Source organism: Panthera tigris, chromosome A3 (assembly GCF_018350195.1).
Source record: "Panthera tigris isolate Pti1 chromosome A3, P.tigris_Pti1_mat1.1, whole genome shotgun sequence".
NCBI lineage: Eukaryota > Metazoa > Chordata > Mammalia > Carnivora > Felidae > Panthera > Panthera tigris.
The window spans coordinates 104,745,758-104,762,777 of record NC_056662.1 but is presented as its reverse complement, the minus strand read 5'-3'; the positions used below and the strand labels follow the sequence as shown (position 1 = coordinate 104,762,777).

General features: G+C 44.5%; 1 long non-coding RNA gene across 1 annotated transcript; it reads left to right on the top strand.

Annotated features, from left to right (window-relative positions):
- Positions 1 to 1,458: 1,458 nt before the first annotated feature.
- Positions 1,459 to 2,809, top strand: LOC122237392. Its single transcript, XR_006215910.1, has 2 exons — positions 1,459 to 1,501; positions 2,163 to 2,809. It is a non-coding gene; the product is annotated as an uncharacterized LOC122237392 (long non-coding RNA).
- The last annotated feature ends 14,211 nt before the right edge of the window (positions 2,810 to 17,020 follow it).

Below are 17,020 nucleotides of genomic sequence, written 5' to 3'. Positions count from 1 at the left end.
GTCCATCAATAGACAAATTAATAAGGAATGTGTGTGTGTAGATAGATAGATAGATTATAATGGAATATTACACAACCGTAAAAAAGAAAGATCTTGCCATTTGTGACAATATTGATGGATCTAGAAGGTATTATGCTTAGTGAAATAAGTCAGACTGGAAAAGATAAATACTATATGATTTCACTCATAAGTAGAATGTAAAAAAATTCGAATAAGCAAATAAAAAGCAGAATCAGACCTATAAATAAATACCCGGAGGGGAGAGGGGTGGGAGGTTGGGCTAAATGGGTGAAGGGGAGTGGGAGATACAGGCCTCCAGTTACAGAATGAATAAGTCACAGGAATAAAAGGCATAGCAGAAGGAATAGAGCAATGATATTGTAATAGTGATCTTTTGGAACAGAGAGTGGCTACACCTGCAGTAAACATAGCATAATATATTAACTTGTCCAAACACTCTGTTGTACACCTGAAATTAATGTAATATTGTGTCAACTATACTCAAAAAAATAATATGTCTTTTAAGCCTCTGCTATGTGCAAGGTACTGTATGAAAGGAGTATACTAGTTTCCTACCTCCGGGGATAGAGCAAGGCTTTTCTTAGCTTTGTCGTCTAACTGCAGGTTTTCACAAGCATATTATAATGCATTTATGAAAGCATGTAGAAAACTGATAGATGATACTAACCTTTATATAGCATTTTGCACAAATAAACTCATTTAATCTTTACAACAATCCTATGAGGCAAGTGTTATTATCATCCTCATCTTATAATACAGGAAAAGGCCCAGAAAAGTTAAGTGGCTTGCCCAGGTCAGCTACTAGTTAGTAGCAGACCTAGTCATCTGGCTCAAAACCCGTACTCTGAAGCACTACGTGATAGAGAATAGACATAAATCCATTCTGAAGAGGATGAAGGCTGAGTGCTCCAGATCTCGGGTATATACCAGCATCCTGACTTTGCCAGGTATAAGCCCGAGAACCCCAAGTGTTCAGCACTGCCAGTGCTCTTAAGAGCAAAGGTTTCAGGCACATTCATATGATCAGCTCATCCAAAGTCGCTGCTTTTACAAAGCAACAGTGTGGTATCGTGGAAAGAACATGCAATTTGGGTTTGAGTTGCAGTTGCGATTTCTTCAAGGCTGAGGGGTTTGCAACTACTCATTTCCATTTTCTGAGCTTCCCTTGCCTCTTCTGTAAGGTAGGAATCATCATCATCATCATCATCATCATCACCATATTTTCCCCTCACTAGTGTTCTGAGAATCAACAGTTCAGTAAGTTATAAATTTTTTTTAACGTTTATTCATTTTTTTTTATAGAGACAGAGCGTGAGTGGGGGAAGGGCAGAGAGAGAGGGAGACAGAATCCGAAGCAGGCTCCAGGCTCTGAACTGACAGCACAGAGCCCGACGCGGGGCTCGAACTCACGGACCGTGAGATCATGACCTGAGCCGAAGTCGGACGCCCAACCGACTGAGCCACCCAGGCGCCCCAACAGGTCAGTAAGTTACAAAGCTTACACAAATGTTAACTTGCTGATCTTACCTTTCACTCATTTTATTTTTCCACAGTTCTTGATGATATGTAGAAGTCTTTTCTTGATTAATGTAATTAATCAATTAATTTTTTAAATGCTGGAATGACTCATAGTAAGAAAGGGGCATAAGCTTGTTAAAAAAATACCAGGTGGAAGGAAAGGTGTTTCACAGAGTATGGATTGAAAAGAGAAAATTAAATGATTTAGGACAGCTCTTTGTTTCCGTTCTACTGTCTTCTGGACATATATTCAAGAAATAAGTAGAAAACATTCCCCGACTCCTAGTAGCACTCAGGTGTACCAGCTTCTTGAAGTATAAAGGTGCCTGTCAACACTGGTTATTTTCTTAAAGTTCCTGCCATCTGATTTTAGATCCTGCAAGACATAAATTAAGAATCCTGAAAATGTTACAACAGCCGGGCTGTTCAGTGGGAGGTAAAATGTCAGTAGCAGAGTGTGGGTTGGGATGTCACATGGAGTGGCTGATCATAGGAAGATTTTGTCTCATTTCTCAAATAAAACACAGCACTCTGACAGCACTAAAGCCAGCTATTCTCATTCTTATTTGCATATCCCACCCAACACCAAAGCATGATCTTTCTTTATATCGTGATCCCTTCAGGTTGTTCGCTGGATCCTATTCTGAGGGGAAGTGACCACAATTCACCGTGCACACGGACGTGTCAATCATCAGGCGATCTAGGAGAGCGTGCAAGCGGGCAAGTTCAAACGCCAGTCTGGCTCTGGGGGAATCAGACCACTGCCGCTTCTCCATTTGTGAGGACGGTGCACTAATGGCCTCTGGCAGGCTGCTCTGTGAAAGCACTGGACAGTGGATGGAAGACCAGTATAAATTTTAAATTGGCTTGTGCTGGATATAAATAGAAACTGCCTCCGTGTGAAATAGTTCTTAATTTTTTTAAATTCTCCGCTTTTCCAAGAAGTGACTTTTTAAAAATGGACGCTTGGTGGGTCGGGCCAAGTTGTAAAGCATGCAGGCCCTGTAGTAGTTGAGGGAGGTCATTGTGGGCTCCTCTCTCCGATTCTTTCGATCTTTCCCTGTCTTCAGAAGGGTTCATATATCACCTGGCCTCGGTGTCACCAGTGGGGAACAGATGTCTGAGTAATGAGCGTTTGTTCTGGGCTGATTTACCCTGGGGAAGGCGTCTCGGGCATGCAGGCCTCCAGGAAGCCCCGCTTTCCCCACTTTTATGGTTCTTCTGCTGCCAAAACTACCAACTGAGTAACTTTCTAAGCTGGGGAGGCATGTCTGTGCCTGTGCATTTTGCCCATTCTAATGTAGTTTCCCCGGTGGGAAATGGACTATAATAGTGTCATGTGTTTTTTATTGTGGCTTCTGTCTATCCTCTCTTTGGCAAAAAGGAAGGCAGAGGAAAAACATTTTCCCAGTGTTCAAAACAGCTAGTGATGTCCCCAAGAAAAGCATCCCCAGTAAAACACTGGAAAACAAAAGAGAGACCTACACACATTTTATGATTTTCAGAACGATGACACCTGCCATGCAATTATTTGGTAATTTTCATGTGGCAGAATAGGCATCTCAGCTGCCGTCTCGTAGTCTTTTTGTCAAACAAAGCCCTATGGGGTGTGTGAGTTTAAGTTTGTCTTTGAAACCTGAAATCTAGATTATATCGATATTATCGGAAAACAATGAAACCTGTGTTAAAGCATTGTAATTTCACAGGAGGAAGTAAGGGTCTGAATGGCACATTTCTCACCCGTAGGAGGGGAAAAGGCAGTTGGGGTTGCAGTTGCTGGGACAGCTTTATTGCAATAGAGGATGAACATATTGACATCAACTCCCTGCTCTGACCTTCTCGTTGTTGAATGTCGATATGGTGTTTGAAGCCGCCTCACTTTCGTCTGCCTGCTTCTCGTTATGTGCAAGTCAAAAGCACATCCGCAGAGATTATGGATTTAACTCAATTTTGACACATCACATTTCATCTCTCTCGTTAAGAAAGGCTGAGGTATGACTCATAATTTATTTTAAATCATTTTAAATATACTTAATTATGCATAGAAAAAAAAGTGGAAATCCAAAATAAGATTCATGCAACTTTACATTAACATCATCTATTCAAATTTAGCATATATAACATAATGTTGTCTTGTACAGAGAATGAAAGAAGTGGCCTTCTCCAGTGGGGGTCAGAGGGTGATTCCTAACTCCTGGAGATTCTCACTCTGTGCCCTGAATGCCTGCAGCGTTGCAATATTTTACAACGAGCCTTAGTAACCTTTTTGTAAGTCCATATACACACAGACAAATAATACAAAGTCCCCAAAAGGCATAAAAATTAGAATTTTCATATGTTTCTGTGTACTTATACCCCAAACTACCAATTAATTTAGAATATTCTTTTTTTCCTTAAACTTAATGTTTTTATTTACTTTTGAGAGAGAGAGAGACACAGAGTGCGGGTGGGGGAGGGGCAGAGAGAGAGAGGGAGACACAGAATCAGAGGCAGGCTCCAGGCTCTGAGCTGTCAGCACAGAGCCTGATGCAAGGCTCGAACTCACCAACCTTGAGATCGTGATCTGAGCCAGAGTCAGATGCTTAACCGACTGAGCCACCCAGGCACCCCTATAATATTCTTTTATCATCCCTTGCATAGATGTGAGGAGCCTACTGAGTGACAGTCTCCAAGTATTAAGCCACAGGAAAGGTCACGTGAGGGTCCTTCTGCCCCTTAGGGTTAATTATAGTGGTTCTTCACGGGGCTGTTGGAGAAATGAATGAATGAACGAATGAACGAACGAACGAACAAAAGAACAAACATCACCTCCACGCATTGCTGTGAGAAATGAGTGACCATCCTGGGTAGTTATTTACATGAGCATTCTGATGGCCATGGAAACTGATGATCAAGTGAAAAGAGAAATGAAAAACCTGGGTTTCAAGAAGGTAAATGTTGATGGACCATTTTCTTTTCAGGTAGTAGAACTTTCTGTCTTTAGAAAAACCTATGTAACTTTAACCAGTATCAAAACATGGGTGCTCCGTAGCCAATAAAAGTTAACATGTCCAGGTGTCAGCTCTGCACTGGACTTATGTATCCTAGTTCCTCAACCTTTCTCGGCCACAGAATACAAATTTCAACTTAACAGGGTGACTGCAACAATTAAATAAGATGGTGTGAGAAAAATTAAGAGAAAATATGTAAATATATAGACGTCTCTATGGAAAATATTATTGAGCAAAAATTATAAAACTGAACCTAGTCACTGATATGAACCAAAAATTAATTTAGCATGATATATAAAGCATTAGAATTTTAAGTCCATTGGATTTTGTGCTTGTAGAAAGTTAGCTGGTTTCAATTAAAATTGTAACCTAAAAATCTTTCCATTTCCTCAAATGCCACCCAATCTCCCTGTAGCATTTCCCTCTTCCTTTCTCCTTTCCCCAAGAGTGGTAAATATTAGGTAAGGCTGTGGGACAGCAGATCAGAACTGTCAGGTAGAACCCAGTATGAAAACAGCCCCCAAAGATGTGGAATCTATCTTGAAATCTTGAAGGCCAAAGAGAGGAGTATCCCACTAAAATAATAGCCAACCTTTTAACATCAGCATGAAAATAAAAAATCACATCATTTTCAAATGCCAAATCCATAATTTTACTTGCCTCTCCTTCCGCCTTAGATTCTTAAACGGTAGAGATGTGACATCTCTCTAGTTTCTGCTACACAGAAACACAGAGTCACAGGTCTAACTTCAGATCACCTTCTAGAAGAGGGTGACAGGTACTTGGCTAGAACATTTGGCCAGAACATAAGACCAGCCTAGGGCTGAATCCCAGTTCTTTCCACTGACAAGTTTAGTTACCTCGGGAAAGTGACTTCCCCACTCATGTCTCAGAGATGAAATGAAGGATATATATCATAGGATTATCGTGTTATCCAGTAGCAAGGTTCCAGCCTGTGTTCACTAGTACATGGGCACAGGATGCCAGGTGATTCTAGATGGCCGACTTGGGGTGGAGGCACAGAGAGGTTAGCCTGGAGGTCTTCTTCCAAGAAATGGTCAGGCTCTGACTATCACTATTACAGTCTGGGAAGCAAGGCCATGGGGGTGGCGGGGGGCGGGGAGGGGAGGAGGAAGTTATACATCTGGGAAAAGTGTCTAATGGAAGGCAGTTCCCCCCTTGAAAAAAGGGGAGAGAGTATGACATTCCCAAAATCACAGCTAAGAAACTCGGGAAGCCCAAGTCAAGCACCACTTGCCCTGGGCCTATAACCCCCAGCCACAACCCTGCCCTCCACTGACTCTGTCCTAGAAGAAGAATTTGCCAAAGCACCGATCCAAACAACCCAAAGATTTCCAGCTAGAGACTTAGGTGGAAGCCTGGCTTTCTAACAGTGAGGAGAGCTGGAGAAGACATGGTTCTTAGCACATGATTGCGTGCTATCATCACATCCCATTCAACTCCCAAGCTCAAGGGTACCCTGTCCTCTTTCCTGGCACCTAGTCTTCTATCCTAACAGTCCATGGATCCAGAGTGGAGAACAACTGCATCTCTATTCATGTAAATCATGGTAAAGGTAAAATTCAAATCAAGGTGTTTGTGTTTTCTCCCCCGAGCAGAAGTGAGCGCCCTGCGAACACACAACCGTAGCCTTGTTTCGGCACAGATGTCAGGAACGCAGAGCCTGTAAATCTGCCCAGGCAGTTCTGTTCTTGAGTCATTAAGAACAACTGAGTGGGTGGAACGAGAACATGAAATTACTGTGTGCACTCATGTTTTGTTTATGGAGCAATCATTTCTAGACGTGTTTTCTTTTTTTATGAAGAATCTTTTCTATGTTTGCCTTCTAACACCCCACCTTCCTTCCTGTCCCCAGCTCTCCCACACCCACTAAAAAGAAACATTGAGAGCATTACAAAAATCTCCACAATTTTAAGAATAGATTACATTAAGTGTCTCTCTAAACCAATTCCTTTTCCTTAATCAAAATAAACGACTAATATGAATCACAGAGGTAACTAATGAATTTGAACACAGCAGATAGGTTAAAAAGCTCGTAACAACTGCTACCAAATCATGAGAAGCACCTTTCTTGCTCCATCGTGTGCCACGAGGACCCTGTTAACCCAGTGAATTGAAATTTCTGTGATGCTAAGACTCACCAGGGTTTAATTAGTGGTTTGTGTACCTGCCACAGGATTTTTCACTTAACTTCACTGTCACTTACTTTGTCTATAAAATGGGGACAGTATCTACTCTGTGAGGACTGAGTGCCTAGAATATAGTAAGCACTCGTGAAACTGTAGCTGCTGTTACCGTTGCTGATAGTTTGCAGCAGCAACGGGACAGACAGGATGGCTTTTGCCAGATCCTGTTAACCCTTTTCTCTGATACACCCATCCCCCAGCCTTGGCTGGGGCAGAGATCCAACCAAACGGGGGCTCCCGGACTTACCGTGGTGATCACCCCAGTTAGTGCCCAGTCTTCCCGGACCCCCCCGCAGTTTCTGTTCATCTCTAGACTGACCTGCCCGGCTGCTACCCCCCTTCCTCCCACCATAGGAGGGCCGTGTGTGTGTTTGTTGAGCTCTGGTGCTGTGTTTACCATCTGGGTGGATCTCACTTCATCATTTTTCCTTTTGTTGTTTTTGGCTTCTTGGCGTTGTCCTGCCTGGCACACACCCCCGGCCATGTTCTCATCACAGCAATATCCCCTTGTTTTCGGGAGCCAGCCTGCTGCTAGAGGCAGAGTGGTGACATCAGGTGTTTTAAACGAGAGAGCGATTGCATTAAATCTCCTCTCGGGAAAACGAGTTTGGTTTTTAAAAAATATTCCATGGAATGGATCTAATAACTTAGTTCTGTAATAATTTCTCCTCTGCCTCTAAGTGCAAGGATTCTTTCAGAAACAATGGAGTATTACTGCTTTTCAATAGGCTGATGAGACTTCATTTGCAGAGGGTTTTCATCCACAGGAGGGCCTTTCAGACTCTACCCACGACACAAACAGGTACAGGGAAGCCTCCCCGGCCCAGAAATGGACAAGGCAGGTAGCAATCCCAGGGCCAGCCTTGGAGAAGGTCTAGGAGGCCCCTGGAGTGCCACGGGTCCCCACATCATTCCCTCCCTAGGAGGGCCTGATGAGGCTTCACACAGGTACCTGCCTTTGGATCTGAAAACCTGTCCAGCCAATAACGTTTAGTGTCCAGGACAAGGTTTTGCAGCAGGGATACTAACCAGGCCAGGGGCCCGACTTCCTGCAAGCTCTGGGAGGGCTGGGGGCTGATCACATTCAAGAACTGAGAGCGGTGGCCACAGGCTTTTCCAAGAGAGCTGTAATGCTGCCAGTCAAATAGCGCTTAATTTCCGGTGGGTTGTAAAAGTGCCATTTATCCTGCAAGCGTCGGGGCGAGCGGCACGTTAGGATTCTAAGTTAAATGATGCAAGAATAAGTACTCTCCATAAGGATTCTATGCTTCAGAATTAAAAACGAGGCAAAAAAGACCAAACCTACTTTTACACCAATGGCAAATATTGTAGCGAAGAAATCACTCACTTTCCATTAAATTCCCCTGATAGAGCCATGTGTAACCTGAGTGGATGGCCACCACCGGAGGCCCACAGCCATCTAGCAGCACCTCATAGGCACAAAGGCAGTTTTGTCCTTATGGCCTCAGGCCACGTTTTTGCCACATTGACACTGTCCGGCCAATAACAGGATGTCACGGGAATGGGTGGAGTCAGGCCAATTAGGATCTGAGGTGGTCCCTGAGGCAGCTGGCAAGGGGACAGCAGCAATGGCCTTGACACAGGCAGTTGGCTGAGGATGCTGGTCCGTTGCCATCAGACGTTTATACCCCTCTCCTGGGCTTGCAGACCTATGATTTAGAAAATTATGGAGAACTTTTCGTTTCTAAGGAGGACCACATAAGAAACAACTTCACGGAGCCTTGTAGCTGGAGCACTGAGTCAGTAGGGTCACTGTGTGCGGTGGGGGTCTTGGGAAGATGAGATTTAGGGGGGAAAAACTACTAAGTGTTTCAGTGACTTGTTAATTAAATTACATATAGGCTACAAAAAATGCTGTTGAATAACTACTACTCCAAAATGCACAGTTAGCTTTGATAATAAAGGTAGATTAGCAGTACAATAGAACATTCTGTGGTGAGGGTAATATTGTAGGTCTGTGCCAGCCACGTGTGGCTGTCGATCACTTGAAATGTGGCTGGCAGAGCTGATGAATTTAATTTGTAACTTTACATTATTTTAATATTTCTTTGGATAACATCCAGCTGATGGCTGCGATATTGGACAGCTCAGATTTAAGGGGATCAAAGTGAGAAAGAGCGGCACCTGCGTGGCTCAGTTGGCTAAGCGTCTGACTTCGGCTCAGGTCATGATCTCCAGGTTCGTGGGTTCGAGCCCCGCGTCGGGTTCTGTGCTGACAGCTCACAGCCCGGAGCCTGCTTCGGATTCTGCGCCTCCCTCTCTTTCTGCCCCTCCCCGATTCACACTCTGTATCTCTCTGTCTCTCAAAAATAAATAAACATTAAAAAAAAAAGTGGGAAAGAGAAAGGAGACACTTAGAACAACCTTCCTGTTTGTTCAAATCCCAAAAGTAGGAAATCCCACTCATTTGCTAATGAATTCAGGCCACAGGAGTAAAAAAAATAGTAATAATTTCAATTCAGACCCAAAGTGCTTTAATGCCCGTCTAAATGTTGAACCATAATAGCTTCTCTTTTTCACAATTTCTATGGGAAAAAAATACCATTTTATGCTTCTGGAAAGTGGAAGTGTCATTCTCAGCATGTGTCCTCCATTAGCATCTCCACCTTTGAGCCACGTAGAGCTTTGCCTCTGTAGGCTTCTCCCGTCAGATTATGGTTGTTACAGCCAGAAGTATAAACAAGTTCTTCTATTGCCGCCCGGATGTAGACAACCACTCCATCCAGGAATTCAGCGCGTTTCAACACTTCCGCTTGTGAAGTGGCACCTTGTTCCTCGGAGAAATGTTTCACGTGCTGATTGGTCAGCAACCAGCTGGTGCCAGCGGATTCGAGCGCCACTCTTGGGCCTAGGCGAATCCCCTGAAAAGCGGTCTCGGCCCACAGACAACAGGTACAAGGGAAGGGGCAGTACACAGGCCTCCCTGCTGCCCACCCAGGCCTAAGACCCCAGCAGCTCCTGTGGAGCAGGCCTTGAAGCCCTGACCTCACTTCCTGCAAGGGACAAAGGTCAAGCAGAGGGGGCCTGAGTAAGGTGAACAAAGACCTCTCAAGCAGTGCGGGCTGGGAAGCAGGGGAAGAAGAGAGGGGTAAGGTTCTTCTGGTTAAAAACGAAAAACCAGGGGCACCTGGGTGGCTCAGCCGGTGAAGCATCTGACTCTTGATTTTGGCTCAGGTCGTGATCTCACGGTGTTCGAGTTTGAGCCCTGTATCGGGCTCTGCAGTGGTGGTGCAGGGCCTGTTTGGGATTCTCTCTCTCTCTGCTCTTCCCCCACTCACGCTCGCTCTCTCGCTCTCTCTCTCCTTCTCTCAAAATAAAACAAAATACACAAAATAAACTAAAAGATTCAGGAAGCCAGCAGCTTGGAGTCAGGTGTCTGAGCCAAACAATACACTTTTTAAAATCCATGAAGTGTAAGCATTACACAACAACACTTCCTGATCTCAGAGCTCTGCCCTGATCTTGTGAAAAGCATCAGGGCCCCTAAGCGGTGAGGTGGCCCCTCCGCAGTGGGGAGGGGCGTGGGGTGTCCCAGGCGGCTTGTGGGTATGAACACAGTCACGCGGGCCCAGGGGGTGCAGGCCTGGACAGGCAGCTCATCCAGGCCTGCTTAATTGATACAGTCTCCTAATGAACGGGATAAACACCATTTGGGGCCATTTGCTGTGAAATGGACTGGGGTGTACGCGAGAAGCCGGCCTTGTACTGGCAGAAAACACGCACGTCGGCAGAAAATAATGTGCTGGAAAAGTTTTAAATTAAAGACGTGCCGTTCTGAGGGTGCAGAGGCGTTAATGCTTATGTAATTAATCATTTCATATTTGAAGATTGGGATTTTTTTCCCTTTTAATTAATTAGCCAGTAGACTCATTATAGTACATTTTTCATGTCAAAAAGGCAGTGGTTTCTAAGAGAAGGGAGGGAGGCCACAGGGGAGAAGTGACGGCAGCTGTAGTGATACAGTGTGCTGTGAAAAGTACAGGGAACCTCTGTCATCTCTGCCTAAAAATTCCCTTTGAAGGGCTCAGGAAGGCAGAACTGGTCAAAATGCACGGGATTTATCCACGTCCCGTGAATGCAAGACTCTGCTGGTGCTCACCGTTTCAGAACCTGCCTTTAGCTACCGAGAGTTGTCGCCTACTTGGCCAATGGATTTGTCTTTTACCAGAAAGAGGGTACAGCATGAGGCTAAAGACCGGGCTCTGAAGCCAACCACCCCAAGTTCCAGTCCTGAGGGACAGAACACCACCCTTGACTCCTTCACAAAGCCATTGTGTGTGTGTGTGTGTGTGTGTGTGTGTGGTAAAATATACAGAACATAAAAACTTAGGGGTGCCTGGGTAGCTCAGTCAGTTGAGCATCTGACTTGATTTCGGCTCAGGTCATGATCTCGTGGTTCGTGAGATCGAGCCCCGCCTCAGACTCTGCGCTGCCAATAGGGAGCCTGCTTGGGATTCTGTCTCTCCCTCTCTCTCTGCCCCTCCCCCCCCCCGTCACTCTCTCTCTCTTTTTCTCTCTCTTCCTCAAAATAAATAAACTTTTAAAAAATTAAAATTTAAATTAAAAAAACAGAAAATGTACTGTTTTAACTATTTTTAAGTGCACAGTTCTGTGGCATTAAGTACTTACATTGTTGTGCAAACATCACTACCATCCATCTCCAGGACTTTTTCATCTTTCCCAACTGAAATTCTGTAGTCCTTAAACACTAACTCCCTATTCCCCCAAGCCCCCAGCCCAGTCCTTGGACCCACCATTCTACTTTCTGTTTCTGAATTTGACTTCTCCAGGAACCTCATGTAAGAAGAGTTACACAATATTTGTCCTTTGTGACTGGCTTAATTCACTTAGCATTATGCCTTCAAGGCACATCCATGTGTAACATGTCTCAAAACGTCCTTCCTTTTTAAGGCTGCATAATATTCCATCACATGTACGTACCACATTCAGTTTATCCAATCATCTTTCAATGGACACGTAGGTTGCTTCCATCTCTTGATTACTGTGAATAATGCTGCTGTGAACACGAGTGCACAAACATCTGTTTGAGTTCCGGCTTTCACTTCTGTGGGGTGTGTACCCAAAAGTGGAATTGTTGGATCACATGTAATTCTGTAAAATATTTTGACGAATCATCATACCCCTTTCCACAGTGACTGCACTGTTTTACATTCCCACTCGCAACATATAGGGTTTCAATTTCTCCACATCCTCGCCAGCACTTGTCATTTTCTGGGGGGGGGTTATTTTTTTTTAATGTTTTTATTTATTTTTGAAGGAGAGAGAGAGACAGAGCATGAGCAGGGGAGGAGCAGAGAGAGAGGGAGACACAGAATCCGAAGTAGGCTCCAGGCTGTCAGCACAGAGCCCGATGCGGGGCTCGAACTCACAAACTGTGAGATCATGACCTGAGCTGAAGTCGGATGCTTAACCAGCTGAGCCACCCAGGTGCCCCTTTCTGGGTTTCTTTAAATAGCCAACCTAATCAGAATGAAGTGGTATCCCATGGTTTTGACTCGCACTCCTCTAATGACTAGTGATGTTGAGCATCTTTCCTTTTCTCTTTTTTTTTAACTTTAAAATAATGTTTATTATTTTGAGAGAGAGAGAGAGAGAGAGAGAGAGAGAGAGAGAGAGAGAACACGGGTGTGAGAGCAGGGGAGGGGCAGAGAGTGAGCGGAAGAGCGAGGATCCCAACTAGGTTCAACACTGTCAGTGCAGACCCCAACACAGGGTTCGATCTCACGAGCTGCAAGATCATGACCTGAGCCAAAATCAAGAGTCAGATGCTTAACTGACTGAGCCACCCAGGCACCCCCTGAGCATCTTTTCATACTTCATAGAGTTTTTTGACAGCAGATACAAAGGAGAGAGCATGGTAGAAACTCCTTGGGCTCTGGACACACGAACTATTGAGAATATGAGAACACAAGCTTCTGTTTCTACCAAGATGATGATGATAGATAGATAGCTATTAATATGGAGAGATATTACATTTAGTGTATGCATAGAAACAAAAGTCTAGCCTGCTTTGTGCCCAGTCATTAATGCACAGGGTTTAACTCTGGGACAGCAAGAGGATCTTTTCTATCCCTATTTTACTTTATATGTTTCATCAAAAGGGAAGATAAGGGGGTAGAGTTAAAAGTGTTTTACTTTCATTTTTTAATGTTTTTTTCTGTATTTTTCAATATTTCTACAATGTGTTGCTTTTATAAAATTATTTTTAACTTCATAGGCTAATAGATTCAAGGAATACAGACCAAGAGATGCAAACCATAAATATTTACAGGGAAACCTTTCTACTGCTCTTTTGCATCCTATCTGGCAAGGGCACAGTAGAAGTAGCTCTTGACTATGTTTCTGCCTCTCTGTTCAGCAATGGCCAGCACCTGCCCTGGGGTTTGCTAGAAAGCTGAAGGGAAGTCCACAGGAGTGGATCTACACCTGCTTTCAAGATATTTGCAGTCTGTTAATGCTTACACAAGACACGGCAAGGGTACCACAGAGGGCTTTACAAAAGTGCAAAATTGTGCCTGTGGATGTGATCTAGATGCTTTTGAGACAAGATTGCCCAGAACCTGCAAATTTGGGAACCTCACGGGGAGGAGAGACAGCAGTGGTGGGTGGATAGTGAGCCAATCTTGAAGGAAAAGGACAATTCAATGGGTATCATGGGGGAGGAAGGCAGGCAGCACTCTAGGTCCTGGGGACAGCAGCGTTCCAGGCCCTGAGGCAAACTGAACCAGGGCTGTGTGGTGGGACAAGGACTCTGAAGAATGAGCAGAAGTTCAGAGAGACTCAAATATGGTAATGTTTGGACTTCAAAAATAATACATGTTCAGTACAGATTTTGTGATTAGATATAGAGATATAAATGTATAGATAATATAGATAAATATAAGTAGAAAGTATAGCTAAAATAGTATAGATACTTATAGATGGACACTTTACCAAAATAAAATGGAATCCTGTTCCACAACTTTCTATTTTCTCAACGATGCTCCTATGTCGTCATGGCCTCTCTTTACATACACACACACGCATGTGTGCATGCACGCACATACTCACCCTTCCCAATACACCTCATTTGCATGAATGTGACATAATTTATTTTAATAGGCCCCTATTGATGAGCAACTCTGGGTTGATGAGGGTATGCGTCTCAATTTTGTTAGGTATTGTTGACTTACCTTACCGAAAGGCTGCAACCATTTCTCCAGCCCCTCTACCCCAGGGTATGTGGGAAGGGTGCAGGCTGGGGTGTGGGGCCTCAGCCCTGCTCCCGCCTCATGGCTACGCCACCTGCTTAGCGTCACTAAGCCTCGTCCCTATCAGGAATGAGAATGACAGAACCAGCAGCAAAGGTTGCTGTGGGTGCTACATCAGGGAATCCCCTCCCAAAGTGCCCGGCATGACCTGAGCACCCATAAAGTCAGCTGCCCTTACTATCTTTCAAATTTTAGCTAATCTGATAGGCAAAAATGTTCTTTTCTTGTTTAAATTTGTATTTCTTAAACCACAAAGATGATTATGGCCATTTCTCCTCACAGATTTGCTGGCTTCTCAATGATGTATTCATTCGGCCAGCGGATTGGGAAAGTCACACACCAGTCTGGTCCCAGCACTCTGCTGGGAGCGCTATGGGCCACCTGTGGCAGGCAGTGTCTTCTCCCCAGGGCTGCTGCGGGAAGATCCAGAATTTGCCACAGCTCTGGGGGGCCTTGCTTAGCATTCAGACCTCTCTTGCTTCATCCTCAGGACTGGCCCGTGGCTGGGCTTAGAGGACCAGGACACTGGAGGTAGTTGAGGATAAGGAGAGCTCAGTTTTCCAAGGAGTCGGGAACCTGATGGTAGGTCCCAGAAGGCCTGCACACCCAGATCTACCCTCAATGGGGCCACCCCCCAATTCAGCTACTGGTGGGGTGGTCAGGTTTAACAAACAGTAATATGAAACACACTGTTAAATTTGAAGTTCAGATAAATAACAAATAATTTTTCAGTAGAAGTACATCCCAAATATTGCATGGGACGTACTTACATCAAAAAAATATATTAAAAATTGTATCGAAAAAAACTATTCATTGTTGGGGTGCCTGGGTGGCTCAGTCGGTTGGGTGTCCAACTTTGGCTCAGGTCATGATCTCACAGGTTTGTGAGTTCAAGCCCCGCACTGAGTTCACTGCTGTCAGTGCAGAGCCAGCTTCAGATATTCTGTCCGCCTCTCTCTGCCCCTCCCCCACTTGCTCTCTCTCTCTCTCTCTCTCTCTCTTTCAAAAACAAATAAAACATTAAAAAAAAGAAAGTCATGGGGCGCCTGGATGGCTCAGTGGGTTAAGTGTCTGACTTCGGTTCAGGTCATGATCTCGCAGTTCATGAGTTCAAGCCCCTCATTAGGCTCTGTGCTGACATCTCAGAGCCTAGAGCCTGCTTGAGATTCTGTGTCTCCCTCTCTCTCTGCCCCTCCCCCACTCTCTCTCTCTCTCTCTCTCTCTCTCTCTCAAATGAGTGAACATTAAACAAAGAAAAGTTCTTAAAAAAAACTATTCATTATCTGAAATTCAAATTTAGCTGGGTGTTTTTATTTTATCTGGTGACAGTTAACCTGCTGCATTAGTTTCCTATTAGTGTTATAGCAAATTACTAAATATTTAGTGGCTTAAAGCAATACAAATTTACTCATAATTCTGGGGGCCAGAAGTCCAAAATCAGTTCCACTGGACTAACATCATGCTGTTGGCAGGGATGGTTCCTTTTCCAGATTCTCGAGGATGCCTTCATTCTTTGGCTCACAGCCCCTTCCTCTGTCTTAAAAGGTAGCAGTGTAACAGCTTTAAATCTTTCTCTCTCTGCGTCTGACATTTCTACTTCCCTCTTACAAGGACTCTTGTGATTACGTTGGGCCCACTTGGATAATCCAAGTTAATCTCCCCTTCTCTAATTGTGTGATTTAATTATGTATGAGGTCTCTTTTACCATGTAAAGTAATATATTCACAGGTTCTGGGGATCTGGATTTGGACATCTTTGGGGTGTCTTTATTCAACCTATTATATCTGCCCGGAAACCAACAAGCATTACATTGTTTCTATTGCATTCTAAATTCCTAACTCCAACTCTCCACCCCAATGTCTATAATAGCACTTGGCATACTATACTGTACCTATTTCATAAATGTCTGTCTCTGTCTTCCTACTCCCCTGCTTTGAGGATAGACACAAGACCTATTCCTCTGGTCTGCCCTGTGCTTGATACGATGAAGATCGACATGTGTGCTTGAGCAAATGATGATTGAATGTGTACATACTGAGCTGTAAATTAAGGTGTGCCTCTACAATATACTTATGTTACCAAAATAAACACGAAAACATGCTGGGTGCGAATGTGACTCCATGCGCAGAGAGATGGGCTCTGGACCAGAGAGCTGAGCAGCAGAAGGAAGAGAGATGAGGCGCAGGGAGCCTTGGGTAGGAGAGAAAAAAATGAGGCAGAAAGGCGGGAGTGCCCTAAGCCATGGCCCTTCCCTGGTCCTGGGTGCAGACAGTGTAAATCTAGGAGGTGGTTATGAATGCAGTAGGGCTCCCCAAGCACACCATGAGGCAAACATTTGAGTGCAAGCACATTATTTGAGAGATGGCCTTAGGAAGTACAGAGAGACTAATGAGATTGGACCAAGGGTGTGTGTTGATGTGCTCTGGGGGCACCCAGGGCTCCACCTCCTGAGGGCCCTCAGAATTACCCCACACAGGGGCGCCTGGGTGGCTCAGTCGGTTAAGTAGTCGACTTCGGCTCAGCTCATGATCTCACGGTTCGTGGGTTCAAGCCCCGGGTCACGCTCTGAGCTGACAGCTCAAAGCCTGGAGCCTGCTTTGGATTCTGTGTCTCCCTCTCTCTCTCTGCCTCTTCCCCACTCGTGCTCTCTCTCTCTTTCAAAAATAATACACATTAAAAAAAAAAAAAGAATTACTCCACACAGATGGATCTACGGAGACATTCATCGCCCCTTGCTTGGGTTGTGAATATGAGACCTGTTTTCAGGTGAACTGAGGGGACCCCCAATGGAATATGGCAGGACCAACCAGCATCCACTCAAAGTGGTCTTACAAGGTAAGATTACATGGATATACACCTCCAATTTTATTTACTTTTATAACGTTTAAAGATTTTATGGGGTGCCTGGCTGGCTCAGTCGGTGAAGCATGTGACTCTTGATCTTAGGGTGGTGGTTCAAGCCCCACGTTGGATACAGAGATTACCTAAAAGT